General features: G+C 34.3%; 1 protein-coding gene across 1 annotated transcript in view; it reads left to right on the top strand.

The window, feature by feature from the left end:
• ATRNL1 (attractin like 1) overlaps positions 1-12861 on the top strand; it is a 767076-nt gene that overhangs the window by 239521 nt on the left and 514694 nt on the right. The window lies entirely within an intron of this gene.

Genomic DNA, 12861 nt, shown 5'->3' with positions numbered 1-12861 from the left:
TAATTTTATTGTTCTGAATAGTATATATGCACTTTTATTAGATACAAATGTGTTTGACACAAATTATAAACTCTAAGTCTAATAATTATAGAAATATAAAAAGTTAATAAAGGATTTTCTAAAACTTTTATATCCAAAGGAAACTATTAACCATGGAAAATGATCATTTTGTTTTTATTTAAAACAAATATGCTATTTGCTGTAGACTTATTTTAAACATTTCAAGGTGGATGATCATGTCTTTGGCTAGGCATGGAGGTATCATAGTTTTTTAAGTTCAGAGAAGGTGAACAGAACCAGTTTTTATTCCTTCGCCGTAGTCTCTTAAAAAGGAGATGTGGTGAAAGTATAATATCTTAGGGAAATTCCTATTAAGGAAAGCTATTTTGGTCTCAATACCCACGGAAATTAAATCAGAGTTCTGTGTTCTAATACAGAAGATACTTCTAATATTTTGCTGAATGCTGATGTTCATAAGCAGACCACCTCCATGGCCTGTGCATTTGCACAGGGCTTCATGCTTAGAAGGGCATCATGCTTGACTAAATGCATTACTGTTACCGTCTTGAAATTCTTAATGAAATTTTAAGAAGAGCCTTGTTTTTATTTTGCATTGCTTCTTGACTCGTTCTCCCCCTTTATGAAGTATGTATCAAGTTCTGGTCATAAACAACCAGTGTTTTATTTTTGTTCTGAGATTCCATTATTCTATCAAATAAAACTGACAATTAAAATTTGTACTGTATTTTTGTATAATCATTTTTATATATTTTTTATATATTCATTTACATATGTAATCATTTATAATAATTATCTCTTATATGATGTGGTAATTTAGTAAAGATACTTTTGTTTCCAGATTAGAGGGAGCAGTATTTTAATTCATTGAGCTCATGGGATTATAAGCTTAGCAATACAAAATTACAGGATTTGGCATATGTATGAAATAGTAAAACAATAAATTATATAGCTCTGAATGATGAAAGTACATTTTGCTCTAGTTATTATTTATGATTTTTATAAGCAAGGAAATATTAGAATATTAATGCATACAGTATTTTTTAGAAAGTCTTTGTAGATAGAATTATATTCTTTATTTTTTCTTCATTTTATTTATTTGGCTTTGGAGTATGGGGCAATGAAAACAGGATCATCATTCTTAAAGGAATTATTTTCTACATTGTGCATATATTGAAAATAACATCTTGTTAGGAAGCAAACCTAGTCATTCAAATCACTAAATAATTATTAAATGAGTGCTTGTATGATTAATGAAGATGAATAACACAGTTTTTGCTTGAAGTATCTTTCAGGCTAACAGTAGAGATACTAGCCAAAATATTATGTACTAATTGGTTGTGTTAGTGATTTGAAGTGCTTGTGAACCTTTCCCTCTTGACAGGATAATTTCTTTTTGGATTTAAGTATATAGTTGGGCATCACATCTTCTTGTGTATTTTTCATAACCTCCTCAAACTGAAATTGGTTCTTTTGCTATGCACTAAATTGTTTCTTGCCTTATCTGTGTACTTGCCCGTATCCTTTGCTAAAATGAAATCCTTTGGGGACCATATCATCAGTACACAATGTAAGGGTTCAATAAGCTTATTTAATGGGATGGAATAAAGAAAGTATTAAAGGAGTACTGAAAAGGGAGGGATTAATTTACCTTGGAGGGATCAGGTAAGTTTGAGAAGAGGTTACTTGAGCTGTAACTTGAAGGAGGAGGTAGAATGTTCTGGGTAGAGAATATAGTAAACAGAAGGGGAAACTACATCAGTAAAGCAAAGAGGTGGAAATGGAAATGACTATAGCACTTCTGTTTTTTTTTCAAAGACATAGAGAGCTGGTACGAGTATCCATCGGTCCTGCCATTACAATGAAAGAAACAAGAGCTAGACAAATTGAAAATCCATGAGCTTGCTGGAAATCATTGGAGAATTGAGATTACAGGGTAACCAAATAGCCAATAGTCTAAAGAAAAACAAGAGCTTTCAGGGAGAGAGCAGACTAGATAGATCACTGGCTTACCTGGAGTGAAACCAACTGGAAATGTACAGGAGCTGAGCTGAGGTAGTTGATAAATTGTTGCTCAGGTTTGCACTGTCAATAGAGAGCAGAGCTCCTGGGGCCACAGGAATTAGAGTATCCTCTCTCCCCCAGTGAAGCCCACCATTTGCTCAAGGAAAAAAATGGAGAAAAATTTAAGAATGCATTTCCTGTGGTGTAAGCTGGAGGAAGGGGAATGGCAGACTCACTGGCCAAGGCTGCAGTAATGGGGTCAAAATACTCATTTAAAGGGTCAGTACATTATTTATATTGACAGGGAAGTGGAAGTTCTCATTCTGGTTCTGACTTAAAACATAGCTGGAACTCAGAAATGGTAACTTAGAACATGAATTTAATGGAGATATGAACTATAAGATAAATATGTAATGAGGGAGGTGATATTCTCTATGAAAATTGTGTACTTTCAAAGAGTAACATGCAGACTTCAAAGAAAACACCACATTATTATTTTTGAAAAATTTCTCAGTTTTATATGTGAGGGTCACACATATTTGATTCTGTTAAATACAGTGTCTCACTTTTCAATGTAATAGTGTGAAGAAGGTCAGTAGTAAACTTTCTTTTCCCTTCAGCCTTCTAACAACCCCTTGTGAAAGAAATTGGCTTTGTTCAGTGGGAAATGATGTATTTTAATAAAATAAAAATAAGTGAAAGAAGTTTTGATAAAATGTTTTGGTAGATACTTATGATGTATCTTGCCAACTCCCTTGGCAGTCCTGGTGTCATCAAAGCTATAGTGGACAGTTTCCTGTACTTTTCCACATAAAGTATGAGATTCTTTGGTCCTCTTTTAGTTGCAGAGCTACTCATTGCTGCCCGGTGCATCTAGGAAGGGTAACGCAGTTTATGCCGATATGCGTCATCCTCAAACAGTGAAGAGCGAGATTTCGTCCTACATTTCCCACTATGTCACCAGTGCTTCCTCAGATAACTGGCCAACAGTACCCACATCCAAGCCCTTATCTCAGCATCTGGTACTGAGGTACTTCCAACTAAGGCAGTTGCTCTGGAAGTGGCTTCTGGCAACAGATCGTCAGCATGGGATGTTGTAGTTGGGTGACTTACCAGATGGCAATAATCACTATAATGCTAGGTAAGTGAGATAGTGGTTATCCTGGAGTGCTATAGTATAATTATTGAGAATATTAACTGTGTTTCATAGGATAAAGTATAGGTTGAAGGAGAAGTAGGAGTTTGTGCAGCGACTTTAGTACCTGGAAGTTATGAGGGGATAGTAACTATATTGTGGACTTGGCTGGCTTTTGTTGACTGCCATAAAGCCTTAAAGAAGGAGCCTTCCATCAACTCGGCATACTGTGAACATCAGAAGGCCTTTATAACAACATTTAAAGACTCTTAGCTTCTACAGCTAGAGAGCAGAGTATGTTGAAAATTCTGCCTAGGATATAATTATAAGGTTGGCTGGCTTTAAATGAAACTGGAAGGTCAGCTGTGACAATTCACCTATGCCAGTCACTGCCTGATGACAAGGAGTGGGGGTTCACCCTCAAACAGCAGGGACACTTACAAGTATGACCGCAGAACTCTGAATCCTAGATTCATTCCCTTGGAGACTCCTGGCTAGAAGTAGTCCTCTGTCATTTGCTAGAGTAGGGTAGCTTCCCTCTCCCTGGCAGCAGTGTGAAGATTTCACCTGACCTGATGTTTATGCTTTATAAAAAGTTGTTTGACCTCCTCCAGAGTGCACCTTGCCTCTATTTATTGCCTCCAAATCAGTAAAAAGTGTCAAATCTCAAAGTAGCATGACTGGGAAGACACCATCTCTGCTGTAGATAGGTAAGAGATAGCTTATTCCCTGAAAAAGTTGCAGAGCCTGAGAAATAGACAGAGGCAGGAATCAGCAGTGCATATATGAGAGTGAACCTTCAGGGTATTGGACAAAGGGGCATGAAATATCAGACTGGAGAAGGGAGAATTTATTGATATGCTATCACTCTCCTATGATTTAGGACTTCAGGTCTTCATGATGCCTGTATTTGATGATGGTTCTTTAAAATGTGGGCATGCTGATTACCTCTAGTAAATAGGTTGGGAGATGGGTAGAACTGTCTTGAAGAAATTTTGAGCATTGGAGTCAGAAAGCTCAGGAAGTTGGATATATTGGAACACATATATTACATAATATTAGATAGCCCATTAATGGATCTTATTTTCTTGGAGGTCTTCCAGAACACTTCCTTCACTAAGACAATAAAGAGTAAGGGAAGCTCTGGAATCCGTCATACTCAGTGGTGGCTGTTCTCTGTTGGCCATAGTAGAAAACAGAAAATGTTACCAGTCAGCTGGGCTCCCTAATATCAGTGGGTATGTCAGGAATCCAGAATAGTATAGACCAGGTGGTTGCACCTTACTCTTAAATGTAGATATAATTATCTTAATAGTTGGCAAGACCAAGTGGCCAACAGGGTATGCTGGTTGTCAGGAATTTATGGTAATGCCCATGTGAGTTCTGATGGATGAGCTAAATTGACAGCCAACTAGATTATTGTTTGACTTATATTGCCAGAAAAAAGAAAAACATAAACCAATAAGCAGAAAGTTGATGTCAGTTGTCCAATGGAAAATTGTGATTCTTTACCGTTTTTTATGATTCTGATCTGAATCTCTGGTTCCCAGCACCTATCAAATAAAGTTGAGGAAGCACCTATACCATCTCATCAATATACACAATCAATATTCCTCCAGTTTCTCCATTGGGACCTCAAGCCATTTAGTAGATAATTGTTCACTGGAAAAGGGAATACAGAAACTTCCAAAGGGCTTTTGAATAAGGTATTTGAACTGATATTGATTGCCAAAATATCATTAGTTTATTCACGTAAAGATCCTTTCAATATTGTTACTATGTATCTTAAGTTACGTTAATATTTCAGAAGACATTATTGACAAATTTTATCTTAACTACATGTGAAGAAAAAAACAAAAAACAAAAGACACATTTCTGGATTGATCCTAGATTAGACTTCTAATCTACTTCTAATTACCAGGAAATATCTAAATTCTAACAAGTTAATAAAGTGTTATTATGCCTTGTACGTAGTAAATGTGAAGCTCAGAGTATTTGGATTGGGCAGAGGAAAACGTTAATTTATTAGGTCAGTGATTCTCAATGGGAATGAAATAACATTCTTCAGAAGTTTATAATTTTCATAATTATCTTGAAAATTATGGAATTCTCTTAGCATTTAGAGATGAAGAGTCACAGCCCTTTGTTAAAGTGGAAACTTATGAAGACTAGGTAAAAAGTGGAATTTGGTATAAATGTGTTTAATTGATTATATTGGGTCTACAGATTGTGGTCATTTTCCCTGTCCCTAGTGCATAGTTGGATGGCTATATGTAGCCTCTTGTGGACCCCTCATAATAGATTTCTGACCTGTGGAAAAAGAGCCATTAAGTTAGAAACAGCCATGTGGAAAAAGTCCCTGAAACTCCTTTCATTCACTCTAGACTGAATAAAGATGGTAAATCAGAAATTAGAGATCTCATGTCAAAACCTGAAACGGAAAAAATGAGGAAGTATCATATTTCAAATATGAGCTGGATCTTTGAGTGGTTAAAATATGGACAGGATTATGATGAAATGTCCCAAAATATATTTTCTGTCTTGAAATGCCATTACGTGATAAGGTGTACATTCAAGTTTTGATATTTTAAAAGAGTTTGGAAACCCGATCATTTCATAGATAATAGGAAATAGATGATAGGTTGGAAAGAGATACAGTAATACAAGAGCCAGTAGAATTAGATTGTTGGCATCTGGGAACATTTTAAGAGCTGAAAATCAATTGGCAACCCCCAAGTGAATAATTTTAATACACAGTTTCTACCACAAATATTTTGTATTGTAGCCTTACAGGTTTTTAAGAATATATATATACATATATATATAAGATAGAAATAATATAATTTTAATAACTTTATTAATGAATTATAGTGTTAATAAGTTGATACTACTAATAATATGTGGTTCTTAGTTTATTAAAAGTAGTCTCAAATACTCTGTAGACACATGGCATACTCAAAGATGTGTGTTGTGCATGCCATGCACAGCACAGCTATTGGTGATGAAGTTTTCTGAACTCATGAACACATTTTTGTTAAATTCTGATCAGAATTGTATAGGGTGTATTTTCAACTTATGTGGTAGTTGCACTTCTAGAAAATTCAGTGTATGTAGTAAACATGCAAAAGCTACTCTGAGTTTATATGTAAAATGGAGTTAAGTTCCAGGCTCAGATAATTATGAACAAAAGCTTGTTAATTTTCCATGTTCAAAAGTTATGTGGGATTTGGATCAATTTGTTTTGTGGAGTTGCCTTGTGCATCACGATGTCTACTATCCTTGGCATCCCTTTTGGCCCTTTTAGTAAGTTCCATTAAGATCTGTAATTATGGAGATAAATAATTGCTCCCCTTCCATTTACCTCCATTGAGAACCACTTACCTAATCTATTGGTGTTTTTCTTTAGCCAAAAAACTTTTGTTTCATTTATCACACTTAAGATCTTAGAGAGATTTGCTGACTTCTGGAGAAAATTGCATACATTAGTTCTTTTATTATATAATTATATATATGATAGCACTGTTAAGTATGATGTTATTAGATTAATCAAAATTGATGGGTTGATCCATAATCATACTTTACTTTTTATCTACAGTAAACTGAAGATTAAATTTCTCAAAGACATTTGGAATTGTAAATATAATTATCTGAGATAATGGCACTATTACTAAGCAGGATCTTTTAATTTAGTAAATTAATAAATGAATATCCTTTTTCCTTCTAGCCTTTCTCTTTGCTGATTATAACTTTTTCATAGCTACTTATGTTAGGCTGATGACACTGGTTCCCAAAATTAGTGTGAAAAAGAAATCTCTAGAAATATGGTGACTTAATTTCTAGGTTGAGAATCAAAATTTTGCTTTCTTGAATATTATAGGTGACTGTGAAATAATATTCCTTGATGCATTTTGAGATATATTGCCATAGAAGGATACTCTTCCTGAGTACTTTTTTCCTCCCTAGTTTACCTTTAGGCCAGCAATATCTAAGATTATTACCCATTTTTTTCATTTTGTTTCTATTTCATTTTATCTGGTCTTTTTCTTTCTCTCTCTCCTTTTTTTTAATGGGAGGGAGGCAGAGGATGATGCCAATGCGTTTTCCATTTTAGGAAGATCAAACTTGTGCCTTCTTTTCGAGACTAATTCCTAGCACATAGAAGGGGCTTTAAAAACAAATATAAATGAATATAACTTAGGATTTTTGTTTTCCCCATTTCTCTTGTCATTTTTAAAAGTCTCCTATATTGAGAATGGGGAAATATAATACCTATTTCATCACTGTGCCTTAACCTACATTAAGGAATCATTTGCTGTACAACCTGCCTTTTTGTACTGTATTGTGCTGTATCTAATTTGCATGTAGATTATCAGCTTCATAAACACAATTGGATAAACATCTGGTGAATATAATCTTCAAATACTAACACTAAATATTGTTAGAATTTTGTAGCTCATTTTTGTCCAGTGTAGTTGCAACTACTGATAGGGCTAATGGTTTATTTGTGCTGGTGAGCCAAGCAGCCTTGATATCTTAAGATAGAAGATAGTTGAGGAACACATTTGCTTGCTTTATTTCAAAAACATTTATTCCAGTGAGAGGCCATAAAGCCATAAATCTCAGAGTATCAGTTGAGAAAGCAGGTTACCAATTCAGTTTAAGCTTGCTCAGTGTGAAAGTAGATTTGGTATTATTTACCTCCCAGCTCCCCAGTAAGGTGCTCTCCTGGCAAGAAGTCCAATTTGAGTAAAAATAACTTTATGTCAAGAAAATGTTTGAATTCTTCTGGAGTATGTCTTCTTGAATTTCAAACTTCTGATTTTTAGGGACATATTTCCAAATCTGTTATCTTTGCCATTAGTTTTTCTAAGCCCCAGAGCAGTACTAGATAGAATTTCATTTAGTTGTCAATCTAAACACAACCAGGTTCTATTTCCTAGTTACTATTGGTTAGGTTAGAGGTCCTGTAATTGGGTTCTGACCAATAAACATCTAACCAGTGTCCATTACTCCAGGCCTCGCCCCTAAAAAACTCTTGCATCATACATCCTCTCTTCCCCATTCAGTAGTTCAGTGGAGAGGAAGATGAGGACCTGAAAGATTATAGAGCTCAAGAATAGTGCTGGTCCTGGAAGACTCCACGGAGCAAGACATCTTCCCAGCTGTACCCCTCTACACTGGACTGTGCCTTAAACTACAATCAAAGTTTTCTTGTGTAAAACTACTGAGATTTTTAAGGTGGTCTTTTACCACTTTAAAGAGTGGCATAGAAGAGTAAGCATACCCTTCCAGTAGTAATTACTGTTCCGTTGGCATCTTGCCTGGCACACTTAATTACAGCACTTTTAATTGAATTACCTTAAATGACCTATTCATTAAGTGTGACTTCTGGTATTAGTTTAATGAATTGTCTGTGAGGTGTTTGGGTCAATTTGCTTATCTGTGTTCATCTCTTAAAACGTTTGTACACTCTTCCATCTCTTTTATCAGGGCTATTCTCACTGAAGGCTGTCTCTTAGAAGACCTTAGCATAGTCCTTCATCTTCAGTTTGACTATTATATTGATCTGAGGCTTAGAAAAGTTAAGTGGTTTTAATTCTAGATGGGCAGAATAGGGGTCAATGTATATAGTATTCTTGAGCTGTTAGTATAAAAGAGGTGCGGTAAGGAGCAGAGTATCAAGTTAAGGTGTAGGATATACTAATTATAAGTTGGAAACAATTATAAAAAGAAACAGATTTAAATGCCAGAGAAAGAAAATATATGTTAAACTTTCAATTTATTGTGGTTGTTCTTCTATATTTATTATTAAAAATTATCTGAAACTATCAACGAATGAAATAAATGCCTTCTAGTATGTTCCAACTTAACCTTTTCTAAAGAATTTGATTACAGTAAATGTCAACATTTTAATGTGGAAAATATATCTGGTATATGTGTAGATGTTGTATCAAAATAGGGATGGATTTCAAATGCAGGTATGTTTTAAGATGAATTACTGCTAGGAGCGCTTTGGTGACTCGGTTAAGCATCCAACCTTTGATTTTGGCTCAGGTCATGATCTCATGGTTTGTGAGAATGAGCCCCGTGTAGGGCTCTGGGCTGACAGTGCAGAGCCTGCTTGGGATTATCTTTTCCTTTCTGTCTCCTTCTCTACACCTCCCCTGTGCTCTCTCTCTCTCTCAAAATAAATAAATTTTTTTTTAAAAATGATGAGTTATTGCTGTTCACTGCTATGTCCATTTTATTCATTTCTGGTGGCCCCAGTGCAGCACTCTTACTTCTAGGAAAAAAGATAGATGATTGAAAATATTTCAGTATAATCTGTATCTCAAATAATTGTGTTTTTGTTGTGTTTTGACATTTGTAGGTGCAAATATAGTATCTGGTAATTTTTTAAAATGTTTTTACTCTTCTTCATTGCTGTCATTGCTATCATCATTATTGCAGTTAACATATATTGGACTCTACCAAATGCCTGTCTCTGGGCTAGGTACCTGTATGCAATTCTTAGAATAATTCTATAAAGTAGGTAGGTAGTATTTTTAGCTCCATTTCACTATTAAGGACACAGAAACTCACAAAAGTTAGTTTGTCCAAGGTCACAATTTAATTAGTGTTAGATTAGAACTTTCATCTAACTTTCTATAACTAAAAAGCCAGTGCTCTTTACCTATTGTATACCCATCCTTTATTTATAAAGGATAATTGGCAAATGAGATTTGAGGCACTATTTCTGGACTGGAAAAAATTGTGTCTTCTACTGAGAATTTGTTCGAAAATGTATAAATAGTATTTGTGAACAATACATTATTCTACCTTTTAAATTCTAATTTTAATGTAAAGTATGTAGTAATTAAAATTATTCTTCAGATAAAAGTTATTAATGCTATTTTTCTTGTAGGGAAAGAATTACATAATGTAGAAATTGATTTTATTTTTCAGAAGCTTGCACTCTAACTGTACTGAGTTTTAGATTAATCTCTCTTCAGTTTATATATTTTTAATGTGAAATACTTTCTAATTTATTAGTAATTTTTATTTTATTTTGATCCAGTAATTATTTTTTTGTTTATCTTAATTTTAAAGACATTGAATTAGTATTAAAAAAATCTTTTCATTGGCTTGTTTTGTAAATCTGTATTTTTTTAATGGACTTTAGTTTTTAGAGCAGTTTTTGGTTCACAACAATATTGAACAGAAGGTGCAAACATTTCCTATATACCCCTTATCCCATACATGCCTTGCTTTCTCCATTATCTATACTTTCACCAGAGTGGTACATTTGTTATAATTTATGAACCTATATTAACACATCATTAAAACCCAAAGTCCTGAGTTTACATACATTAGGGTTCACTCTTGGTCTTGTACATTCTGTCGACTGTGGCAAATCTATAAATGACTTGTATCCACTCCTATAGTATCAAACAGTGTAGTTTCAATGTCCTGAAAATTCCCTGTGCCCCTCTCTCCTATTCGTCCATCTCTCTCCTATAACTTCCGGCATGCATTGATCTTTTTACTGTCTCCATAGTTTTGTCTTTTACAGAATGTTCTGCAGATAGAGTCATACAGTATGTAGCCTTCTCAGATTGGCTTCTTTTTTTTTTTTAATGTTTTATTTATTTCTAGGAGAGAGAGGGAGAGACAGCATGAGCAGGGGAGGGTCAGAGAGAGAGGGAGTCACAGACTCTGAAACAGGCTCCAGGCTCTGAGCTGGCAGTCAGCACAGAGCCTGACGCGGGGCTCTAACCCACGAACTGCGAGATCATGACCTAAGCGAAAGTCGGACGCTTAACCGACTAAGCCACCCAGGCGCCCCTCAGATTGGCTTCTTTAACTTAGTAATATGCATTTAAGTTTCTTCCATGTCTTTTGATGACATGCTGCTCGTTTGTTTTCAGGGCTTTGTCTCATTGTACCACAGTTTATTTATGCATTCATCTACTGAAGGACATCTTGATTGCCTCCAAAATTTGGAAATTATGAATAAAGCCTCTGTAAACATTCATGTGCACTTTTGTCTGGACATAAGTTTTCAGCTTCTTTGGGTCATTACCAAGGAGAACAATTGCTAGATCCCTATGATGTCAGTATGTATGTTTAATTTTGTAAGAAGCTGCCAAAATGTCTCTGAAAGTGGCTGTGCAATTTTACATTTCCACTAGCAATGACTGAGGGTTCCTGGTGCTCCACATTGACATACCTGTTATTGTCAGTGTTCTGGATTTTGCCCATTTCAGTTGGTGTGTAGTGGTATCTTGTTTTAGTTTGAATTTCCCTGATGATATATGATGTGCAGCATCTTTTTGTATGTTTATTTGCTAAATCTTATTTGGATATCATTTTTGGTGAGGTGTATTTGGCCCATTTTTTAATTAGGTTGTATGTTATTGTTGAGTTAACAATTCTTCTTATATTTTGGATAACTGCTTTATCAGATATATCTTTTGCAAATATTTTCTTCAGTGTCTGTGGCTATATTGTTTTATGTCATGTTTTTCACTCAACGTGTTTTGATACCATCCAGGTTGTTGCATCCATGTAGTGGTAACTCGATCCATTTCAATGTGGTAGAGTATTTTGTTGCATTATTATACCACACTTTATTTATTCATTCTCTTATCTCTTCTTTGATAATGTTGGTTTTTGTTTTGTTTTGTTTGTTTTAATTGTTTTGATTTGTTTTTGTCTTGTTTTGCTTTGCTTTGTTTTGTTTTGTTTTTTAACCATTAAAACTAATATATTTAGGGGGCACCTGGATCGCTCAGTTGGTTAAGCAACCAACTCTTGATTTCAGCTCAGGTCATAATCTCATTGTTTGTGAGTTCAAGCCCCACATTGAAACCTCTCTGTCTCTCTCCCTCTCCCCCTCCCTTGTTCAGTCTCTCAGTAAATAAATAAACAACCTTAAAACCCAGCCTCTAATGTACTTAGTATTCTCATATATATCTCCTAGTTCACAGCTGTGTATAATTTTGATGGGTACATATTGGGCATCTATATTTTCAATTTTAAAAGATTAACTCTTTTGTAAAATTGTTACATCAAATTATACTTCTTCTAGGGCTGTATAAGTTTTCTTAATATCTATACTCTTGACAGTACTTGGTATTATAAGACATTTTAGTTTTAAGGATTCTTATGTTGCAGTCTGAATTTGTATTTTCTTAAGAACTAAAGAGATTCTTAAGAACTAAAGAGATTCTTTAGTTCTTAAAGCCTTATGTGTTTAATCTTTAAAATACTTGATGTATAATCACCAAATAAATTTTATTTTTTATGAAATAGTGCTCTTTCAAATTTCTTGTGATTTTTTTCTACTGGATTCTTTTTCTTAATCATTTGTAATAATATTTTATACATTCTGGTTGCATGTCTTTTGTTGATGATTTGTGTGGTAAATACCATGCTATGGTTTGGATTTTCATACTGTTTTTTATGTTTTGTATGAAGAGAAGTTCTTAATTTTAATGTATGCTGAAACATCAGTCTTTTCTATTTTGTTAGAGACTTTGGAGAGTACTATTTGAAACTTCCTTGTCTTCTCCATTATTAGGTAATATCACTGAAGTAGTCAAAAGGCCCTAGATTTTTTGATGTGAAAGGTTTTAATTATTTCTTTAAAATATAATATAATCAATTCATTTTTAATAGCTTATTGTCAAGTTGGTTTCCATATAATACCCCGTGCTTGTCCT

This window comes from Crocuta crocuta, unplaced genomic scaffold (genome assembly GCF_008692635.1).
Source record: "Crocuta crocuta isolate KB4526 unplaced genomic scaffold, BGI_CrCroc_1.0 scaffold138, whole genome shotgun sequence".
Lineage (NCBI taxonomy): Eukaryota > Metazoa > Chordata > Mammalia > Carnivora > Hyaenidae > Crocuta > Crocuta crocuta.
The sequence above is the reverse complement of the archived record's forward strand: the minus strand, read 5'-3'. Positions and strand labels throughout refer to the sequence as shown.